We start from the raw sequence: 21,732 nt of genomic DNA on the forward strand, positions 1-21,732 counted from the left end.
AAAACCCTTTTTTTGCAATTGGTTGATGTGTTTCTGAAGCGCCTTTTACTCTCTTACTAGTTCATGCATCTTGATGCTTGGGTGGGATATGCCTGTGTGTGTTTACATGTCTACACCGAGGTGTGAATTCTTTCTTTCCTGGATGGCAGTGCCCTGGCAGGAAGGGCCTGGGCTGTGGGAACCAGGATTTCTACTCTGCATCTGGCTGAACTGAAAAGGCGTCCCTGGGTGACACTTGCAGCCTTCAGAAAGGAGAGGGAAGAAGTACCAAGGAATTCAAGACAATGGCCCTTGTCTTACAGGGTGTTTCCAGGGCATGATGTTCAAAATGGCGGGTGGTAACCCTTTAGCTCCTAGTCGTAGGGTGGGTTCTTGGGGTGAGCTCAGAGTAGTGTCTGTTTACTACCCATGTGGGAAGCGTTTCAGTATTTTAATTGGTAAGATTGTGTCTGTTGTGTCTGTGTTGTCTAAGATGGGTTGCATTCCCCTGCTGGACCCACTCCTATACCTGCCGCTCTCGTGCCTCATCTTTCAAAACACCCAACAGGCAAGATTCACAGCCCTGTAACACACATCCACATAACCACAGCACAGACTGGGGAAAAGAACACAGTCATCCCAGGGGCTACGTGCTCTATGCGCTCAGGCCCAGCTGCCCCTTTGGGACAAGTCAGTAACAACACGACTGAGTGTGTAAACTAGTGATTGTCTGAGACCATGGACCTCAGAACACCAGGGTCCCAGATGTCACCCTAGGCAGCAATGGACAGTGTGGGTCATTCAGTGGCCAGGATTAAGGTCTGTTATCTTGGCAAACCAGAGCTCACCCCTGATCCATCAGGCACAGCCAGGGAGGAATGGCCACGATGTACCTGACAGAGAGGCTGGGGGCCTTCTAGGGAATTTCTGCCCAAAAAGAATCATATAAGGAAGTGCGGGGATGCTGGAAATCCTAGTTCACGGGGAGTGGTGAGGTTTATGGAAGAAAGTCCTGTTGTAGGTTTAAAAGCTGCATCATGAATCTTTTCCTCTGGATATGAAACAAGTGGGAAAAGGACTTCCATGGCATGGGCCAGGATCCCAGGAGGATTCCAGTCTAGGCGAAGGGTGAACAGGGAGCCCTAGAGGCGTCCTGATGGGGATATCCTGTCGGCCCTTATTCCATCAGCACATGGTCTTCCTCTGACCTTGTCCTTTCCACATGCAAACTTTTATCTTTTTACATTTTTTCCTCATTTAGTGTTGATGCAAATCCAGAGACTGATTAGAAAATGGTAACTTCCAATATTTGATCAAAAGAAACCTCAATGGGAGAAGCAGAAAACATTCCTTCTTCCTGGAAAGCTGTAGAAAGACAGCCGCTGTCCTGGGGACGGACATGGTCCTGGCAAGTGGTATTTGAAAGACACCCACATTTCAGTGGTTGTTGCTCTGCCTGGGAAAGTCGCTCCAACCTCTACATCCAGGGAGATCTGAGGGGCTGTCTCTGCTCCTGGCCCAGGTGAACCACACTGAAATGCACCTGTCCTCTGAGGAAGGGGGACTTGAGAGTGTCATTCAGTAGCCAGGGAGGGGACTGGCCGTCCTCCCTTCTCCCACATACCATAAGCTCTGACCATACATGAGTTCTTAATTCAAGGCAGAATGTGAGATTCTGTGTCTCATTTACATGAGCATGAGAAGTGAAATAACCACGCCACAACACCCAGGCTGTGACAGAAACAAAACTTACTGCAACATTCAAATCTGATATTTACTCTTAAACATATACTAATGCTCTTCCTCAATGGATAAACAGTCCCTGGGGTGGAGATGTCAGGGATTTGGAGGGGGGTCGTGCCCTCCATCTGGGGCTTTAGTGGAAACCAGGGAAAGTCTTCAGATGTCCTCCTTTACTTGGGATGGGGGGGGAAGAGCTGACCTGGTGCACCCCGAGGGTCCCAGTGGCCCTGCTGCTCAGGAGGAGCTGAACTTGTGGTCTCCAGAGGGTTATGGCTCATCGCCAAGGGCACGGTGGCTGAAAAGAAGAAACAGACTATTTTGGGGTGCCTCTCTGAGATTCACGGCACACCTCCCTGACCCCCTTCACTCTTATCCAAACCCTGTGCCGAGTGCTCAGTCCATCAACAGCACCCTGTTTGTCCCTGATGCAGGAGGCATCATTTAGCATCACCCATTTCAGAGGAGGCAACCGAGTCCCAGAGAGAAGAGGGGAGCGGCCTGTCCCAGGCCTGGTCAGCACTGGAACTGGGATCTAGGCCCATGCTTAGCCCGAAGCTGTACTGAGCCCCTGGATTCAGTCGCTGCTGCTCCTGACACTCACTCGGCCCTAAACTGGAGGATGTCCGGTTCCTCTTTCTCCTGAAGAGCCGCATTTTGCTCGCCTTCTGGTGTGCGGGCTCCAGCCGGCAGGAGACCCAGTAGCTACAGGACAGAGTGGACCTGTGAGCTACCAGGAGCCACACCTCAGGTGCCCCTCCCAGAGTCTGCCAGCAGCTGAGTCCTGGTGCCCCATGAGTCACCACGCTACGAGTTCTGAGGCTGATCAGCGATCCAGGCCACAGGCTCTGGAGCTGGTCATCAGAGAGAGTCTGCCCTGCCCTCACCCAACTCCTGTCCCCCTCACCTCTCATGGACACTGATGGGCTCCATGGCCTGGAACCAGGCCCCAAATCGCTCATCGGGCTCCAGGTCATATGAACTTGCAGCCTGCTGGAGCAGCTGGATCCTATGGATGACTTTGAATTTCTGGGAGGAAGGACAGGATGCAGACAGGGCTTGGGTGGGGAACGCTGCCAGGAACTTGTGCGGAGTGAGGATCTGGTCTGGGGTCTGTGCTCACTCGGGAACCCTCCTTCCTTCCCACTCCATTCAGGACTTGCCTGTCCTCACAGTTGGCTTGAATTAGTTCCTCATCCAGGAAGGTGTCCTTGATGCCAGCCCCTCCCGCACCCGCCAACGTGATGGGATGCCCAGCTTTGTGGATCTGACTCTCCCAATAAATGTAAGACCCAAGGGATGAGGCCAGAGAAAGTCTTGCCAGGGGAGGTCTCTGATTTCCACATCCCCACCCTCCCCATAACTGCTCACGTCACACCATTTCTGGAAGTTGACCCAATTTCCCTGGAAGGGAGACAGCCAATGTCCATCAGAAACAGCCCCCTAAGCCCATAACCAACCCCCATCCCACCCCTTCTCAGGCTGCAGGAATGTCAGGGCCCAGCAGAGGGCAGACCTTCCACAAAGAGAACTTGACACTGGGCCAGGCTCTGGGCTCCAGGGCAGGAGGGACAGGGGAGCTGAGGCCAGAGACCTTATGTAGCACACCCTCTCTGATGACAGACGGGGAGACTGAGGCCTCAGGGAGGAAGGGACAGCTGGAACACAGAAGTGCTTCCTCACTTGCAGGGGCTGATGGCACTCCCCCAGGGGCAGGACCCGAGGGGGAGGCTGAATCCATCTCAGACACAGCCTCCTGCAGCTCTGCAGGCAGGCAGCTATGAGCTTCACCAGCCCAGGTAGACTGGTGGGGGGCTTATGCGGAGCATCTATTCACGCATTGCTAAGATGGGCCTGACTCCCCAGCTCCCAGGGGTGGCTATGGGGCTCTCATGAGAGGAGGTTTGCCAGATACTGAGAGCTCAGGTCCCAGTGCAGGGCTCTCGCCTCCCAAACCTCAGGATCCTGCTCCCTGGCCCCACCTCCAGGCTCACTCACTTCCAGATCATCCTCCATCCCAATGTCCAGCAGCTTCAGGTGATTGAGGAACGTGCCCAGGAAGGGGACGACACCCTGTGAAATCAGGGTGGGAGTGGTGAGATGAGTCCCACCTCTCAGGTGCCCCCATGGACCCTCCCCCAAATCCCTTCACCCCAGCCTCCTGCCCACCACAGACTCCCACAGAGAACAGCCTAAGACCCTCAGCGGCCTCCCCCCAGTTGCCCCCTCCAGGACCACCCAACTTCCCCAGTCACCTCCCAGGGGCGGCTTTTGGCAAATCCCAGGGTATGTGGTCCCTGCCCCTCCCCTCCCTAACCCATCCTGGGCCCAGCCCTTCCAGGCCTCCTCCTGGTCACTTCAAGGGCAGGCATTTCAGGCTCTTGGGCTCCTGGAGCTGGGCTGGAGGAGGAGGGACCCCTCTCTTAGGGAGGCCTCCAGCCGTGAGGAGAGTGACCCCTCCTCTGACACCTGGACCCTCCCCCTCAGGCCACCTCACCTGCTGCTGCTGCCTCTCCTGGGCTCCCTGCGGATCCATCTCATGGGTGGCCCTCACAGATGACACCTCCTGCAGGGTCAAGGACAGGCTCAGGGAGGCCATGTTCCCTTCCCCGTGTCTCCCAGGGCCCTGATCTTGGACCCTGGCCATCTGGTGTCTATGGCTGCTCCCATCCCAGGGTGCCCTGATGCTAGATCACTCCCAGCTCCAACACTCCCTCCTCTGTGCCCTTAGGCCTGCCCAGGCCCCTAAGCCTCTCTCCTCATCAGGAAAGTGTGACAAGGACTCCCCATGCCTCCCAGGGTCCCCTGAGGACTCAGTGTCATCTGACTGTCACCAGTGCTGTCCCCTCCCCCATGGAGGAGGAGGAGCACAAAGCTGCTGCACATTCCTCTCCCCCTTGTACCTCATCACCCCTGTGAGGCCTGCACCACAGATCATCTCCCTCCATTTCCCAGATGAGGAGACCGAGGCCCACAGAGGGGCAGTGAATTGCTAAGGGGCCCACAGAGGAGACCGCTGCCCCTCGCAGCCAGAGGCCCTGGCCCCCGGCCTTCACTCCTCCTCCAGACACACCTCGGACCAATGTCCTGTCCTCTGGACTCTTGGGGTGTGTTGAGGCCCTCAGTCAACCTGAGCCATGGATGGAGAGGCACAAGGTTTCTCGGTGTCCCATGCAAGTGGCTTCTGTGTTTTCCAGCCCCCAGGGATTTTCTGACACCAGGCTGGACCTGAGGCCATGCCAAAGGCCTCAGCTCCCTAGAATCCCCTCAGGATGGTCCCTGCACAGAACTCCTCCTTCATTCACTCAGGAAGGGGACCCCATTGTGCCACATCTGAGTGACAGTGTAGGGGGTGACCACGGCACTGTGTAATGGTGACATTTGCATCCTTTTTCACTTGGAAACTTCTAATGTCCCTTCTCCTTTCTCAGCTCTCATGTTTGAAGTCTGTGGTCTGAGCCTTTGCACAATCCTTAGGCCCCTCCTGCCAGGGCCTCGATGGAGGCCATTAAGAATCTGTCAGGAAGGTCCATTAAGAATCTGTAGGTTCCCTGATAATTCTCATTGCCATCTGGGGCGTATCCTTGACGACAACGCCCTGGGGGAGACTCACTGGTTTGTCAGCAGTGACCACTATCGGGCTAGAGTGCACAGTCCCAGAGAGCACACAGTTCTGTCCCAGATCCACCATTTGGCCCAAGGCTGTGCAGCCCCTATGTTCACAAGGCCTGTGTGACCTCACAGTGCCCATCCCTGGGACAGGCAGAATGCCCTCCCCTGTGAGGTGCAGTGAAGACAGAAGGAGCAGCAGGGGCCTGGCTTCCTGAGGACAGACTGGGCTGCTTTAGGAAGAAAGGAACCCCCACTCATTCCATCCACCCGCCAGCCTGGAGGATGATGAGGGCCAGCTGATGGGTTCCCATGGAAGCCAGACACCTGCTCATTCTGCCAGCTCCTCACCTCTTGGAACAGTCCAGGCGACACCACTGTATCCCGTGACCAAGGCCTCCTGCCCCAAACAGTCCCCACCTGCCCCTGCAGCTCACACCCCCGCTTCCTGTCCAGCTGGACAAGACAGACCATTATTTCTCGGGGAACCTTAAGTGAAAAACTTACCAAAGCACATCCTGCCTGGTCCCTCCCCACCTCACCTCCCGTCCTTCCAGATTTCCAGCCTCCACTCACCTCCTTGAGAAGCTTCCTGCTCTCCCGGTGGCATGTTTGGAAGATCTTTTCAACTATTTTACAGTTCTTCCTGAGGAGGGAAAAAACGAAAGAAACACTGTGGAGTGGTTTTAGGGTAAATCCCTTTTATTTGAAAACCCAGAAGATCCAGAAAGCCTGGATGAGCATTTTCACTGTGTCCTCTGAGCCCTGAGGTGTCTGGGACTGGGGAGGGGCTCTCCTATTGTCACCTGGGGCCTCCATTCTCTTATTTTCTCAGCAGATGTGTTTTAAACAGTCTTAATTTCACGTGGACAGAGAGTTCTGTTGCTGCAAACACTTGAAAATCTTCAATTTGGTTCAAGCCATGATCTGTCACTTAGGGAAACTGATTCCTGAAGCAGAACCACTGGCCTAAGTTTTCAGAAAGACTTGAAGCCTGCCAACCAGGTCAGACCCTAACCCCAGGGTTTGCTGTCTCCCAGGAGGTCCCAACTGACTGAAGGGCAATGCCAGCCCTGTGGGGGGGGTCTGGTCCACCCAGGTGGTGCTCGCATGGAGAGAGGCCTACCCACCTGGCCACCTGTCTCCACGACTCTTTTAAACGTTGAATGGAGGGGCCCTCCAGAGCCCACAAGATTGCATGGAGAGAGGAAAGGTTCCTCAGTCCGTGGCATTCCTGGGGAAGGGAAGAGAATGAGCTGTGAGGGGGAGCTGGAGCCCTGCTTCTTCTGGCTTCTGTCCCCTCATTGACGTCTCCTGTCCTGGATGAGACAGCGGCTCAGGGAACCCGGAAAAGGCACAGCTGGAACCAGATGAGGAATACTTCCAGGGAGGATGATTTTAGCTCAAGCCAAGAAAGGAGCCCAGGAAGGGGTGAGCTTCCCACCACTGGGACCAGGAGTCAGGTCATCGAGGCCTGGCAGGAGGGGCCTAAGGTTTGTGCAAAGGCTCAGACCACAGACTTCAAACATGAGAGCTGAGAAAGGAGAAGGGGCAGTTCCCCCGACTCCAGAGAGGGGCTCCCAGGGCTCCCACATCTTACCTTGGCCACCTGGATCCAGAGCTCCACCACCCTGGCCCTGTCCTGGGCCGTCATGCTCGGGTCCCCAATGCAGGTGGTGATGATACATTCGACCACTCTGTTAAAGTGGGTCATGGTGGCATGGATGGTCGGTGCCAGGTGCTGAATGCCCCTGTTGTCACCCTGGGACCAGATGGAGTCCAGGAATTCGTGGGGCCTCACTGTCTTGAACAGCTCCTGGGGAGGACAGGGAGTGTCACCCAGCCCTGCCACAGCCCAGCTCAGTGTCCACAGCCCCCAGTCCCAGGCTGGGTCAGTGGTGAGAGCTGGAGCTCAGGAAGCTGAGAATGTGGCCTGAGGCTTGTGGGAGTCCCTGGGTGTTGCCTGTGTTCCCTGAGGGCACCCAGCACAGGATGACCCAGGAATCGATACTGTGGCGCGGGATAGTGACATTTGCTCCCAGCCCAGTCTCACTTCCTCCAAACACCAGAACTCGGCTCCTGCATGACCATCTCTAGGGGCATCTTCCACCCATTCTGACCATCCTAGGGTCTGACTCCTCTTTCAGATGCACATTCCCCCAAGGCAGCAACAACCAGGGGCTTTGTTTGTCTGCCTTGTAGTCATGTACACATTAAGTGCCTAATTAGTGTTGAGGCTGTTGAGGCCTCCTGGGCAAATGAGTGAAGTACCCAAGGACAAGACAGCACTTCAGTGTGCTCCCCTCCCCCACCAAAGCGCAGACTCTGCCCAACTTCCTCTCTGCTCCACCTCATCCATCTGCACAGCCACTCTGCATGGCAGCTGCTCTCAGTGTCAATCTCTCCTGTCCACATGAGGACAGCAAAGGCTCGAGAGTTAAGAGGGCTGCTCAGGTCACATGAGGGTATGTGGGGAAGCAAGAGGTTGGACCGAGATCATGGGATTCTGGATCAGGAAATGGCAGGTCTGGGGCAGCTGATGGCACAGGGAAGGCCTGCCCCACCTGCCCTGAGAGCCCTGCTGCTCACCACATCCATCAGTGTCAACTGCTCTGCCACCAGCCAGGGAGGGAACTCCAAGAAGTCAGGCTTCTCCTCCCTCAGCAGGTTCTTGGTGGTCACGTCGCAGGGGCAGGCGGGCTCTGGGACTGGATCTGGCTCTGCTGTTATCTCTCCAGGTGGAGGAAGGATTCTCCCTGGAGCCAATGGTGGAGCTGGCTCCAGCTCAGGAGCTGGCACTGGGGCTGGAGCTGATGGTGTTGGTGGCTCTGGCCCTGGAGGGACTAATGGAGGTGACACTGGCTCCAGCTCTAGCACAGGTGGTGGAACTAGAGCTGGAGCTGGATCTAGCCGTGGAGCTGGCCCTTGCTCTGGCGCTGGAGCTGGAGGGAGCTCTGGAGATGGTACTGCAGGAGGAGAAAGAAACAGTGTCACTCAAGTAGCTGACTTCCCCTGTGCCTGTCAAAGCCAGGAAAGACCCCACTGCCTTGAAGTGAACCAAGCCTCTGAACATTCTACAAATTGTCATCCGAGACTGCAGTCGCCTCACCTTCCAGCTCTGCCTCAATGGGCCGTGGATGCTCCAGCTGGACCTGGAGAAGGTAGGCGTGGCCCTGCAGCCCCGAGTAAGGCAAGCTGAGATGCAGAGAGGCCAGCTTCATGCTGAAGCAGAGATAGTGCAGGAGCTCGCAGAAATCCTGCCCTGGGTTCGGGCAGGTTCCCACCAGAGAAGAGATGGCACTGGGGGAGGCAATTGGGCAACAGAGTCAGAGGCCTGGCCTTTCCCTCCACGCTTCTCACCCAAGGCACCCTGGCTTGTGACTGGACCCTATGCCTGCCCCTCTCCATCCAGGTGAGAGCCACATGGCAGCCCTGACCCCTGTGAGGCTGTCCTGGCAGTGGCAGGCCTGCTTATCCAGCAGGTTGACACAGAGTCTGTTGTGACTCTCTTCCCACTGACACTCTTCTCCTGAAGGTCTGGGACACAGCCCACCCCAGCCCTCCATGCACTTGTGCAACTGGATTGAGCACTGAGACAGATGTGTGACCAGGTTGCTCACACACCTCCTGTTCTGGGCCTGGAGGCGGTGGTCAGAAGAGGTAGATGTGGAGAAGGGGAGGCAGATGAAAATGGGTCTGTGGTGGGAATGGGTTTCTAGGGGAGAACTCAGCCCAGCCACCCCTCTGGTTCCCAGGGGTCCTGGCACCCATCCATAGCTCTTTGACTCCTGTCCTCCTGGAGTGGAAGCCACCGGGCCTCTGCCTTCCCATGGGAATCAAAAGATGCGTGAGATGCGGCTTCTGACAGGCTCCCCTCAGCCACAGCCTCCATCTCTCCCCCGACAGCTTGTTCTTTAGAGACAGGAGGCCGTCCTTCTGCACCCAAAGACCACTCACTTTTTTAGGTGGTCCTGCGCTCTGCCCTCCTGGCTGGAATAAGGGGAGATGCCTTCAGAGGTAAAGGAGGCTATGAGGGCATCCCTTGGGATGGACGGTGGATGACAAGACCTGCGAATGATGTCGAATGTCAATGTCTGACTCTCAGACGGAAATTGAGGCCACACATTGTGTCTCCTTCATTCACTGGGTTTACTGTCTCCAAATGTCCTGCATGCAGTAGGTGCTTAATCTACATGGTTCAATGAATGTAATCCACCCAGAACCATCCCAGACACCTGAGTGGGCCTAGGGCCTCTCTGCTGCCCCAGAGATCCTTGACTGGCTACCCCAAGGAAAAGGACCAGGACCAGCTGGATGGAATCTCCAACTCCTTGACAGGGTGGTTTCCATGTGCTTTTCCAAACTCAGAAAGGCCGCATCTCAGACATGGGTGAGGCAGACTACTTTTCACGGGGAAGAGAGAAATAAACACCATGAACAACCACAGCACGTCCACAGCCCTCTCTGCAGAGCCAGGCACCAGGTAAGCACCCACCATGGCTGATCCCATTAGTTCCTGCAAGATCCCCATGAAATTTATCCTCTCCCACCCCACTTTTCAGAGGAGCAAACTGAGGCTCAGAGAGATTTGGTGACACTCCCAGGACATACAGCTGGCAGGGGGCACAGTCACCACTGTGTTGAGGAGGGAGTGGGCACTCACCTAGTAAACAGCTGGTCCAGGACCTGGTGGGATGTGTCTAAGGCCGAGTAGTTGACCATGAAGGTGGTGAAGCTAGAGATGTTCCTCCTCAGGAAAGCTGGTGCGATGGACTCTGTCAGCTTCTCCATCACTCCTGTCTGGAGGGCCCGCATCCTGCAGGCCTCATTGAAATTCATGGTGGACTCATCCTCACACTGAGGGAGAGGAGGAGGTACATACACTCAATGACATCATGGTGAACCAGCGGGAGGATTGAGGTGACTTTCTACCCTCCTGTGTAGCTGGTGGGAAGGAGTGGAGGTCCAGATTCCTTTGGGAGTGGGGCTGTGGAGCACTCTAATGAGAAAATCCTGGGGGGTTCCAGGGGAGACTCAGATTTGAGTCTGCATTCTAGTAGTGCCTTGGTCATCTCAGAGTCCTGGGTATGAAGACCCCTCTGCACCCACACTCACCTCAAACCAGCCCTCTTCATTGATGGACTGGTGCACCTGTGTCCTCTCCAGGGAGATGGCAAACTGGAAACCATCTACCAGCTCCTCAACCATCACTTGGGTGCAGCTCTGCAGTGACAGTGCCCAGAAGTCAGGCCAGGAGGCATCAGGGACCTGCCTGGACTTTGCCACAGAGGGAAACCCCACCAGAGTTCAGGCACAGAGGGGCATCTGCATAGTCTCCATCAGGGAAGGAATGTGATGACACCTGGACGGCCTGGGATTCACATGTGGGTAGAAGAGCTTGGTCCCCAGCACTCACCATCCTCTCCTGCAGCCAAGATCTTCAGTATGAACATGACACACCACCAGATCTCCACCATTTAGCTACCTGCTCCTGCTCAGGGTGGTTCCTCCTCATACTACCTTCTCTAACTCCACCTCCCACGTACACACACACACACACACTGAGGGTCAAGGGGTGTGGGGCTGTCCATTTGGGATCACAGTTGTGGCCTGACCTAGAGTGGCCTGCCCTGGGCTACGCTGTTACCTGATGGTTCCTCCTGCCAAAAGGCCACAGACATTCGAGGTGAGGGCTGAGCCAATGTCTAAAGCGACTTAACATGCTCTCATTCTTGGCTTTCCGGGAGCCAGAGCCTCGGAAAGTCACAGGACAACACGAGAACATCCTGCTGTGTCGAGTGTCTCCACTCAAATGAACTGGACAGGAGGCTGTGGTTACAATGTGGGTGCCTGGTAACCAGAGTTCTAAGTTCTGTTGGGGGCTGTCACCAAGGAAGTGAGGTCACTTCTTCAAGGTTCTATTACTTGGCCCCTTCCTTCAATCAGACCCACCTAAAGCCCCCTCTAGGCTGTTGGCTGCTTTCCCTCCTTGCCCATGTCATCTCCATCACTGTACACAAATATCCATCACCACCCTCCCCACAGCTCCTTGGGAGTGGAAGCAGTGGCCAGCTTTGAGGAGACAGAGCTGAAGTCACACCTCTTTTATCCTACCAGTTCTGTGTCCTGGAAAAGCCACTGTGCCTCTCAAGATCTCCCCAGTCTCCCAACCTGCACAATGGGGATGGTGCTAAAAACAGCTTTCTAGGAACATCGTCAGGTGTATATGAGATAATACCTACGACACCTGTGGATTGGTGTCACATGTGTCTAATGCTGAACCTCCCATCTATGTCAGTTCCATCTGTGCAGCCTCCACAAACCCCCACTCCATACTTCTTGTCACACATCATTGGCCTGAATTTGGTCTGGTCACTCTTATCTGCAAGAAGGGTTAGGAATTTTATCTTTTAGTTTGTTGAATTGCCACCCAAAATAAAACTGATTCTCTGTTCTGAATATTAAGGGAGAAGGTGAACAGTGGAAACTACCCGTGCTCTCGCCCTACACTAACCTTCAAGTTGAAGGGGAGGAGATGAGCTTTTCAGATAAATCAATCATGTATTTACCTACCACAGGCTCTCTTTTCTTGTTGTTTATTCATCCACAGAGAACAAGTAGTCTTGCTTCCAAGCCAGAATGTATGAGACGTCCACTGCCCTCTGTTCCCAGCAGAGTAACCAGAACCAATTTGTTGGCTTTTATTTGCCTGGCAAACACTCATACATATATATAATGCATGTATCTATGTATATCATATACATGTATGTATACATGACAGAATACTCACATACACATGTGTATATCTCTACAATTTCAGCTTCAATAAGCTAAATTTCCGGTTTGTATTGACTCTAAATAACTCTGCATTTTAACTTGTTAGGTCCGTTTTGGTTTGTTTTCCCCAAACTTTCTGGTTAGTCCTCTGGGCACTTCTCAATTGGATAACTGTTATGGTTTTCATTCATTGTTGTGCTTTCATTTTCTCTTTTTAATAAACATATTTGTTGAAATATGACATACAATCAGAATAGAGCACAAATCCAAGTGTAAAGATTGATAAGTTATCAAAAAGGGTACACATATGTTAACACCACCCAGGCCAACAAACAGAACATGACCAGTTCTATTTATAGTAGATTATACATGATATATAGAATAGATAATAACCGCAGTTACCCAGATTATTATTTCTCCTTTTTCAGGAAGTAGCACACTGAATGGCAATGCATAAAGCAAATTTGGTCATGATGTGGCCTCCTTCAAAAATATAGCTGGATTTGCAAGGTTAATTTTTTTTAGGAATACATGAGTTTAGTTCCAGAAAAAAAGAGGCTTGTAAATTTCCTTTCCTCTAATGACCTTGTAAGATTTTTGTAGCAAAGTTAAGCTATTCTTATAAAATGAATCAAAAAGTTTTTCCCATTTTTCCTGTTCTCTGGGAGAGCTAGAGTCAATGTGTATTATTTCTCTCCTGAATGTTTGCTGGAATTTGCCAGCAGAGGTGTTAGCCACAATGAAATGTGGGAATGTTTTAAACTATGGATTCAGTTTCTTCTTCAGACATAGGACTATTCAGATTTCTCATTTCTTCTTGAGACAGTTTTGGTAACTTTCATTTTCCTGGCAATTTGTGAATTTCATCTAAATGTTCAAATGTATTGACATGTTATTTATAATGACACGTGTGTTGTCAGGGAAGGTCTGGGGTGAATATCTTGGGGGCGGAAGTCAAGCTCAGCTCATGTGTCCCCGCAACTTCAGGCACCTGGATGCTGGAGGGAGAGCTTGTGCTCATGGCAGGACGAGAGGCTGAATGCTTTTTTTTTTTTCCTCTGCTCTCCATTCACACCAGCTCAGGAGACCTTGTTCCTGGCCAAGTTGGCGTGCAGGCAACGCCCCATGTAAATTCTTCCAGGCCTGGTGGATTTTTGGAATTTTTTTTCTCACATGTTCTCTTGAAACCACATGGCCACATTTGTATAATATTCTCTCTTTATTTTCTATTTGAATCAGTTTTGGTAATCACATTTTCAATTTTTAAACTTTACAAGGCTGTGTCTCTTAGACTCCTAAGTGTTTTCAGTTTTAACTCCTTCAAACTTCTCCCGGATGTTTCTGCCTTATGGTGATTCCTTCTTCATCGGAGCTCTGAAGCTCATCCTAGCTGCCTGGTTGTTGATGGTGGCAGATACATGAGTTTCATGGGGCAGGAGTTTAGGCAGTTTGATTGCCAGCCTTCTGCTGCACCATTCTCAACCCACAGACACCGTGCTTCTCTGCTTGTCCCAGAGGCTTCAGTTGTAATTACTCTTCCTCCCCAGGGCTATCTCCAATCTCATGTTGATATTATTGCTGTTCTCTGAAGCATTTGATGATGTGTTCAAATGAACAAGCATTTTGGATCCTGAACCAAAGAAGCATTTACCAAACGCACTCTGAATGTGATCTGCTTTTCCATTCATTAAACTTTTCTCATAAACTTAATCACTTTTCTCCATGTGTGTGGAATTCAGTAAGGACGTTCCAGAGCCCAGGTGATGTTACTTGATTTAGCTATAAATTCTAAGGCTTCAGGAGAGCTGTTGCCACAGATGGAATGAGTTGGCTGGGCATTCTTCCTTCATTAAGTGGTTGCATTGGATTTGAAGATAATTGTGGTTTGAGTCTTTTCCCTAAGGAGCCCCATCCCTCTCAGCAGGTTTCAGTACAAGAACTATCAGTATGTTCTGGCCTTGGTTTTTGCCGTTGAGGAAATCAACAGAAACTCCCATCTTTTACCCAACATATCTTTGGGAGTTGATCTCTATAATGTCCTGCACAGTGAACAGAAGGCACTGGAGAGTTCCCTCATTTGGGTCTCAGGGCTGGGCAAAGACAACCCAAATTACACCTGTAGGAGAGAGAGCAAGTCTCTAGCAGTCCTTACTGAAACAACATGTGCAATTTCTGCCCAGATCGGAACACTGCTGGAACTGTACAAATTTCCGCAGGTAAGCCTGTGTGGTATGGGGAGACATAAAATCATGTCTACTTTGATGCCATTCTCAGGTGCCTGAAAAGGAAGAAAGGAGGAGACTGTGTTTATGCATCTCTCACAGGATGTAATCTCCAAGGATGAGGGTATAGAGTCTTAGTGAGGTATGCACATTTCCTTTATTTGGCAGCCCTAAGCACTATGATTTCATCCATGTCCATTGATAACAAGGTTCCAGGGACCATCTGCTCTTGGCCAGATTGGGTCCCAAGCCTGAGTCAACAAGTCACTTGCATGAACATCATTTGCAGTGATGCAAATGAACTGCATCAGAGGAGGCAATGTCAGGTGTAAGGTGCAAGGGTCAGAAAGGGCCCATGTCACTCAGGGCTCAGACAAGAACGTTCCAGCATCACAGCCTTCAAAGTGCAAGATAGGGAGGGACAGCCTCACACACCCAGGGCCCAGGGCAGCCACAGGACATTCTGTGTGTGACCCATGCAGGGCTGTACACCAATCATGAGTGCAGAAACACCTCAAGCCCATGAGGCCCTGCCTGGGGAAGCAAAAGTCATGCTGAATTTATAAGATTCCAAATCAGTAACTCAAGATCAATGCAGAAATAAAGTTGCATTTTTGATTTTCTAAAAATTGACCTCCTTTCCTTTTCCTCAGTTCTTTTAACCATGCTCATTCCGGGATCAATATGTTCTGATGATCCACTTCTGCACCCTCAACATTGGTTTCCTCCATTATTAATGCTGTTGTGAGAAATTCCTCCCTTTCCTCACCCTAAAGCAGAGGATACTAGCTGGAAGGAACCCCTGTATTCGCCATCACCCCAAACATCTATGACTATGACAAAGGTCACACACACCTCTATGGCCCTGGAGCAAAGGGGATTTCAAGGCAGTGAAACCATAGTTCTATATGATTCTGTAATGGCGGATACATATTACTATGCATTTGTCAAAACCCATAGAATGTACAACACAAAGAGTGACCCTAATTCGAACTATGGACTTTCATTAATTATAACGTATCTGGACTGGTTCAGGAATTATAACAAATGTACCACAGTCAAGTTAATAATTTGTAGTTAATAATGTTACAGTAATAATGTTATATAAGTTATATAGATTACTAATGAGATGTTAATAATAGGAAAACTATGCTGGGAGGGATGAGGGGATATATAGGAACTCTCTATAATTTCCACTTAATTTTTCTGTAAACCTATAAATGTAAACCGTTATAAGAAATAAAATCTATTTTTTTAAACCATGTTTTCCTGTCTGGTAGCTTCTAGCTACATGTCACCATTGAGAATTTGAAATGTGGCTAGTCTAAATTGAGATGTGCTGTAAATGTAAAATACACTATGCGTTTCAAGGATTTTATATAAAAATATGAATGTATAATACCTCAATAATAATTATATATTGACTACATGTTGAGATAATTCTTTGGAGATGTTGGGTTAAATAAAATATATTAAGATAAAAAAATGAAAGGCTTACATGGCTACTGACTTGGGAATTGCAAGATGCACCACCACACACACACACGAGACTCTGGTTGAGGCAGGGGGTTCTAGATTTTGCAACCACCTCATAAATTTATGGCCTCCCACACTCAAACCCTCCTCTCCTGACTTGGGGCAAGGCTATTGCTAGGGGTTGAATTGTGTCTCCCAAAAGATATGTTGATGTTCGAAACCCTGGAACCTATGAATGTGACCTTATTTGGAAATAGGGTCTTTGCAGATGTGATGAAGTTAAGATGAGGTCCTTAGTGTGGACTCTAAGCCAATATGACTGGTTGGAGAGGAAACAGCATTTGATGACAGAGGCAGAGATTGGACTGATTCAGCTGCAGCCAATGAACACTGATGATTAGCGGCCACCACCGCAAGCTGGGGGAGTCAAGGAAGGGCCTGCTGATACTTTGATAACAGATTTCTAGGCTTCAGAACTGGAAGAGAATGAATTTCCTTTGTTTTAAGTCACCCACTTTGTGGTATTTTGTTACAGCAGCCCTGGAAAGTCATACAACTATAAATGGCAGAGCTCATGTAACACACGAAACATAAAACAGAGGCAGACAAAAGGGGCTTTATTCTCTTCCTTCCAGGTTGGAGTGATTTCTAGACAAATTGGTTGCTGTAGCAGAGGTCCCTGGTGTCACTGTGGTTTTTCTGGGGCCACAGGAGCTGGTGAAGCTGTTGGGCTGTTTGAGGAGACAGAGATAATAGTATGCAGAGCCCTAACTATTATGCTGGAAATTACGGAGATATTTGTGATTCAAGAGTCCTTAACTGGGGAAAAGGCCATCACAAGGTGATTGGAATCAGGTCCGACTTGTCCTTCCCCACTGATGTCTGAGAACAATGGGACCTTGTCCAATTCATGATGAACCAAAGAAGACCTTCCATGTAACCTTATTTATAATATTGAAAATTTTCCAAACTCTTAAGTGTCTATTGATAGGATGCTGGTTAAAGCTATTATAATAAATTTCAATTAAGTAATCTAGTCATTAAAAATCAAATCGGAGTCTATTTTTGAGCAAAAACTAAGTTTAGCTATTATAGGATACCAACGTTGTGAAATGAAATTTTTATGTTTATATACATAAGAGGAAAATTGGCTGGAAGACAAAGCACCAAAATATTAATAGGGAATATCTTTGAAAGATGAACTTACAGTTGACTCAGTTTTCATTTTTGTCTCTCTTTGCTGACCTGATTTTCTACTAAAATGATCATGCAATTTTGGTAATAAGGAAAATTGTGTATTGTTTTACATGACTAGACCATAATCGCTGAAGTTTCTAATGAAATAGGTGGGAGAAATAAGGGATCAGGTGTGTCTCTGACTTTTGTCAGGAAACAGCTCCCAAATCTCTGGCTACAAGAGGAGTGCTGCTTTTCTGGGGTAAGGGCTTAAACAGCTTATTCCCTCTCCAAGGAGTAAATTATCTAACGTGTAGTTCAAGCCTGCAGATAAACTGCTGAACCTAAAAGACAGTTGTCTTCAGATCACTGCTATAATCTCCATCTTCTTTTAGTCTCCTAAGCTGCAGCATCGCTTTATCCATCCTATGTCATCCATGCACCCTTGTTGTTGATGTTAATGGTGGTGGTTGTGTGTGTGTGTATGTGTTTGTGTCGAGGTAAAGGTGAGGGGAGGGAAAAGGTCAAGGAAATAATAATGGCAAAGATTGCATCATAAAATTGAGACTTCACAAGTACTAGCCACCAGTCTTAATCTTACATGCACCTTAAAATCCTATGTCATTAAAATGTGACATTGGTGACAATCCCAACTAAATAAGAATACACTTCTAATTGTTGACTCTGTTTCTCTCTTGAGTTTCTGTCCAACTTTCGTGTTTTCCTTTTTTTTTATTTTGGCAATACTTTAGTTTCTAAAGAATGAAACTCCTAGGAAACAGTCCCTTAATAAACATCGAATCTGATTCCCAAGGGCCAATTATCCAGTCTTATAATGGTCTCTCCACCATCAAAAATGTGAAAGGCCGTTGGCTAGAGTGTAAATCTTGGACGTATGCCAGTGGCACACTGTATTTCCCTAATTGAACTTCTGCACCTGGTTTGGCGGAAACTAAGAGACAGTACTGAACTCTGCAATGTGCAGGATGGCAAAAAAAGGCCAGCCCCAGGCCAACTCCAAGACCCAGAAGGCATTTGTGGATGCCAGCTATTAACCTAAATTATCTTTGTTCCCTCTCAGGACTCTACTGCTTTCTTGCTTTCATTGAGATTCAAAAGTGTTCAACCCAAGGTTTGTTGATGGTGAAGGAAGTGGTTACTACCTCTTGCATTTCTACAGCACTGGGGTTTCAACACAGTCCCTGTGTGTGATTTTGTGTTATCCTACAACCATTTGGAGGTAAGAAAGACAAACATTGTCCTCAACCTGTTTCCGATGAAGAAAGTGTGGCATAGAGATGGTAAGTGAACTTCTTAAGTAATGAAGAGAATATCACACAGAGAATGGAGGCCAATGCTATTTGATCTACAGTTAGACAAATGTATTTGAACCTCTGCTCCCATAGATCCCAACAGATGACCTTGGCGGAGTATGGAACCTCTCTAGGTTGCTTCTTCCTCAACTTGAAATGGGAATGATAATCTGTACAGGATACGACTATTTTGAGGAAATGCAATAAAATAAATAGAACATCTGCACAACATTTCATGGGATGCCTTATGTGTGATAAATGCTTAGTAATGATAGACGTTATTTTAATCAAAGCTACATTTAACTAGATTCTTAATTGCAAAATGAGATAAGGCAAAATGATTCACTCCCTTGTTAATAAATAACTTTATTAGAAAATAATACAAAATGACATTTTGTCAATTGTTTCCATTATGTAAAAATAATGACCCTTCAAATGTTTCTGATACTCATTCTTTATAACCATAAGAGAGTAATCTCATTGTTTCTTCACTTCCTGTGGCCATAGAGGGGCATCTACACTAGGGAAAATTTTTCCAATATTTTGCAGAATATATATGGCTCTTTTGTCTACTTGAATATACTTCTTTTTTTCCCTAAAAATAACACCTTAATCAAATGAGCATGTATAGGTTTTCATTGGAATGTAAATCTACGATATTTGCATTTGAGTATTACATTACTCGCTAAAATGGAAGCTGGTTTAGATTTAGAAAGGATATGGATTTATTGCTGTTAAGGAAGATAAGAGGGTGCAAAATATTTGTACATAATTTGAAAATTACATGGACTCTAAAGACCAGAATTATCCATCAGTAGTTTCTCCTGGGAAAACCTAAAACGAGACCCCATTACAACTGCTGTTGTGTGTCCACAATGATGTGCGTGCACATTGAAACAGTGTGCTGTAATAGCCCCTGTGAATATTTTTCCCTAGTATTCCAGACTCTATCCGTCCTGCAATCTACTAGCTGACAGACCATGGGCAAGTGACTTCTCTTCTTTGAATCTCACTTTCCTGGTCAGTAAAATGGCCTTAAGAGTTACTGTATGAGGGCTGGCCCTGTGGCTTAGCCGTTGAGTGTGTGCGCTCCACTACTGGCGGCCCGGGTTCGGATCCCGGCGCGCTCCAACGCACCGCTTGTCCGGCCATGCTGAGGCCGTGCCCCACATACAGCAACTAGAAGGATGTGCTACTATGACATACAACTATCTACTGGGTCTTTGGGGGAAAAAAAGGAGGAAGGATTGGAAATAGATGTTAGCTAAGAGCTGGTCTTCCTCAGCAAAAAGAGGACGATTAGCATGGATATTAGCTCAGGGCTGATCTTCCTCAAAAAAAAAAAAAAAAGAGTTACTGTACGAAGAGGCCTGCTTCAATGATTAAGTAAGATAACTCCAGTGAACTGCCTATTTCAGTACTCATCAGAATAAGTGCACAATAACTGTTCTTCCTATTTCCTCCAACTCAAACACTGATCATAATGCTGGAAATCAGATGACTTCTCTATTGCACACCAGCAATGAAGAACACTTCTTCAGAGGCCTGCAGAAGCAATGCTGGCTAACTGTTAGAGGGGATACTGATGGCATTATGGATGGAAGAAAAACTATGATTTCCTTAGTAAGGGGGGCTCCTGACAATTTTCTAGAGACGAAGGGACTTTTGCTCAGGTACAGACATAGTTCCTGACCCCTGTTACCTTTCTAGCATCCACTGTGTGACACTTGGTGTCCCACGTATTTCTGTGACTATATAGTAAAGCATAATGAGGTACCTAAGACAGTCACATCCATAGAGACAGAAAGTAGGATGGTGGGGGCCAGGGGCTGGGGGAGGGGGATGGGGAGTCAGTGTTTAATGGGGACAGAGTTTCAGTTTAAGAAGATGAAGTGTTCTGGAGATGGATCATGGGGATGGTTGCACAACATGTGAATGTACTTAATGCCCTGAACTGGACGCTCAAAAATGGTTAAAATGGTCAATATTATGTTATGTATATTTTACCACAATAAAAAAAGCCATATAGGTGATAGACTGTGTTGTATAATTGAAATATATACAATTGAAATGTTGTATAATTGAAATTTTGTATAATTGAAATGTTGTATAATTGAAATATATATAATTGAAATTATATATAATTGAAATATAATTGAAACATTAAGGAGAACTTAAATGTTCTCACCAAAAAAAAAAAAAAAAGATAAGTGAGGTGATGGATATGTTAATTAACTATATAGGAGGAATACATGTATCAAATACATGTATCAAATCATCACAATATATACTCTAAATATCTTACAATTTTCCTTGTCAATTATACCTCAATAAAGCTGAAAAAAAAGGCACTAGTCATACGAAAGGAAGCTACTACTGGTCACGGTTAGTCAATTTATTGTGTGTGTGTGTGTGTGTGTGTGTGTGTGTGTGTGTGTATTTTAATTGTGGTAAAATACACACAACATAAAATTTGCCATCTTAACCATTTTTATGTGCCCAGTTCAGAGGCATTAAGTGCATTCATATTATCGTGCAACCATCCCTGGAACTTTCTCATCTTCCCAAACTGAAACTGTGTCCCCATAAACACTCCCTATCCCTCTCCCCCAGCCCCTGGCCCCCACCATCTACTTTCTGTCTCTGTGGATGTGACTCCTCTAGGGACCTCCTGTGAGTAGATCACACGACATCTGTCCTTAGTAAGTTTATTTTTAATTCCATAACCTTTGTGATCATTACAAATAAAACCATGTTTAAATAGTCACGTTGTAATGATTGATTTAGACTTCCAGAATAAAAGTTATTGCTCTTTAAGTTAAAAAAAAAAAAAAGAGTCAGGCATTGACTGTCCTGCTGCTGGTGGCGGTTCTAGCTGGTGGTTTCGGTGACTCGAAGGCAGGGCCAACAGCTCCAGGCTGAGCCGATGACTGCGCTTGCTCTGGAGTTATATAAAGCATCCGAGGAGATAAATCACGTTTGCAACCCTCGGCTCAGGCAGGGGATGAGGTCACAGCATACATATAGCACATGATCCTAGAGCTGGGACAGCTCCCAGAGATCATCTGGCCTCCTGCCCCTTCTTCCGAAAAGGAGGCGGCTGAGGACAACCCCGGTGACTTGCCCAAAGCCCTACAGCAGGTCAGAGGTCCAGCCAAGAGGGGATCTCAGGCTTCTGGCCTCATGGACGCCTTGCCAGCGGCCCCAAGACCAGAGGCTGAGGTTATCACTAACTCAAAAAATCTAAAGAAAAACAAATACAGACAAACAAAGAAAACAACTAAAGAAAAAAATGACTTCTGTTTCTCTGGTTTGATAGGGCTTTTTAAAACCCAGTTTTTAAATAATTTTAAACTAATTTATACAAGCTAGTTCGAGGCTGCAAATATTTTTCCATTTTCCTGCAGACGGATGGAAGCCCATAAAACAAACAAGACTAA

The 21,732-nt window shown here is 48.2% G+C and overlaps 1 long non-coding RNA gene across 1 annotated transcript; it reads right to left on the reverse strand.

Annotated features, from left to right (window-relative positions):
- Positions 1-1,930: 1,930 nt before the first annotated feature.
- Positions 1,931-2,693, reverse strand: LOC131395847 (uncharacterized). The gene is made up of 3 exons (XR_009216382.1): positions 2,627-2,693; positions 2,324-2,424; positions 1,931-2,017 (listed from the first exon to the last, which is right to left on the reverse strand). It is a non-coding gene; the product is annotated as an uncharacterized LOC131395847 (long non-coding RNA).
- Between the last annotated feature and the right edge of the window lie 19,039 nt (positions 2,694-21,732).

The sequence above is a fragment of the Diceros bicornis genome, chromosome 31, assembly GCF_020826845.1.
Source record: "Diceros bicornis minor isolate mBicDic1 chromosome 31, mDicBic1.mat.cur, whole genome shotgun sequence".
Classification (NCBI taxonomy): Eukaryota; Metazoa; Chordata; class Mammalia; order Perissodactyla; family Rhinocerotidae; genus Diceros; species Diceros bicornis.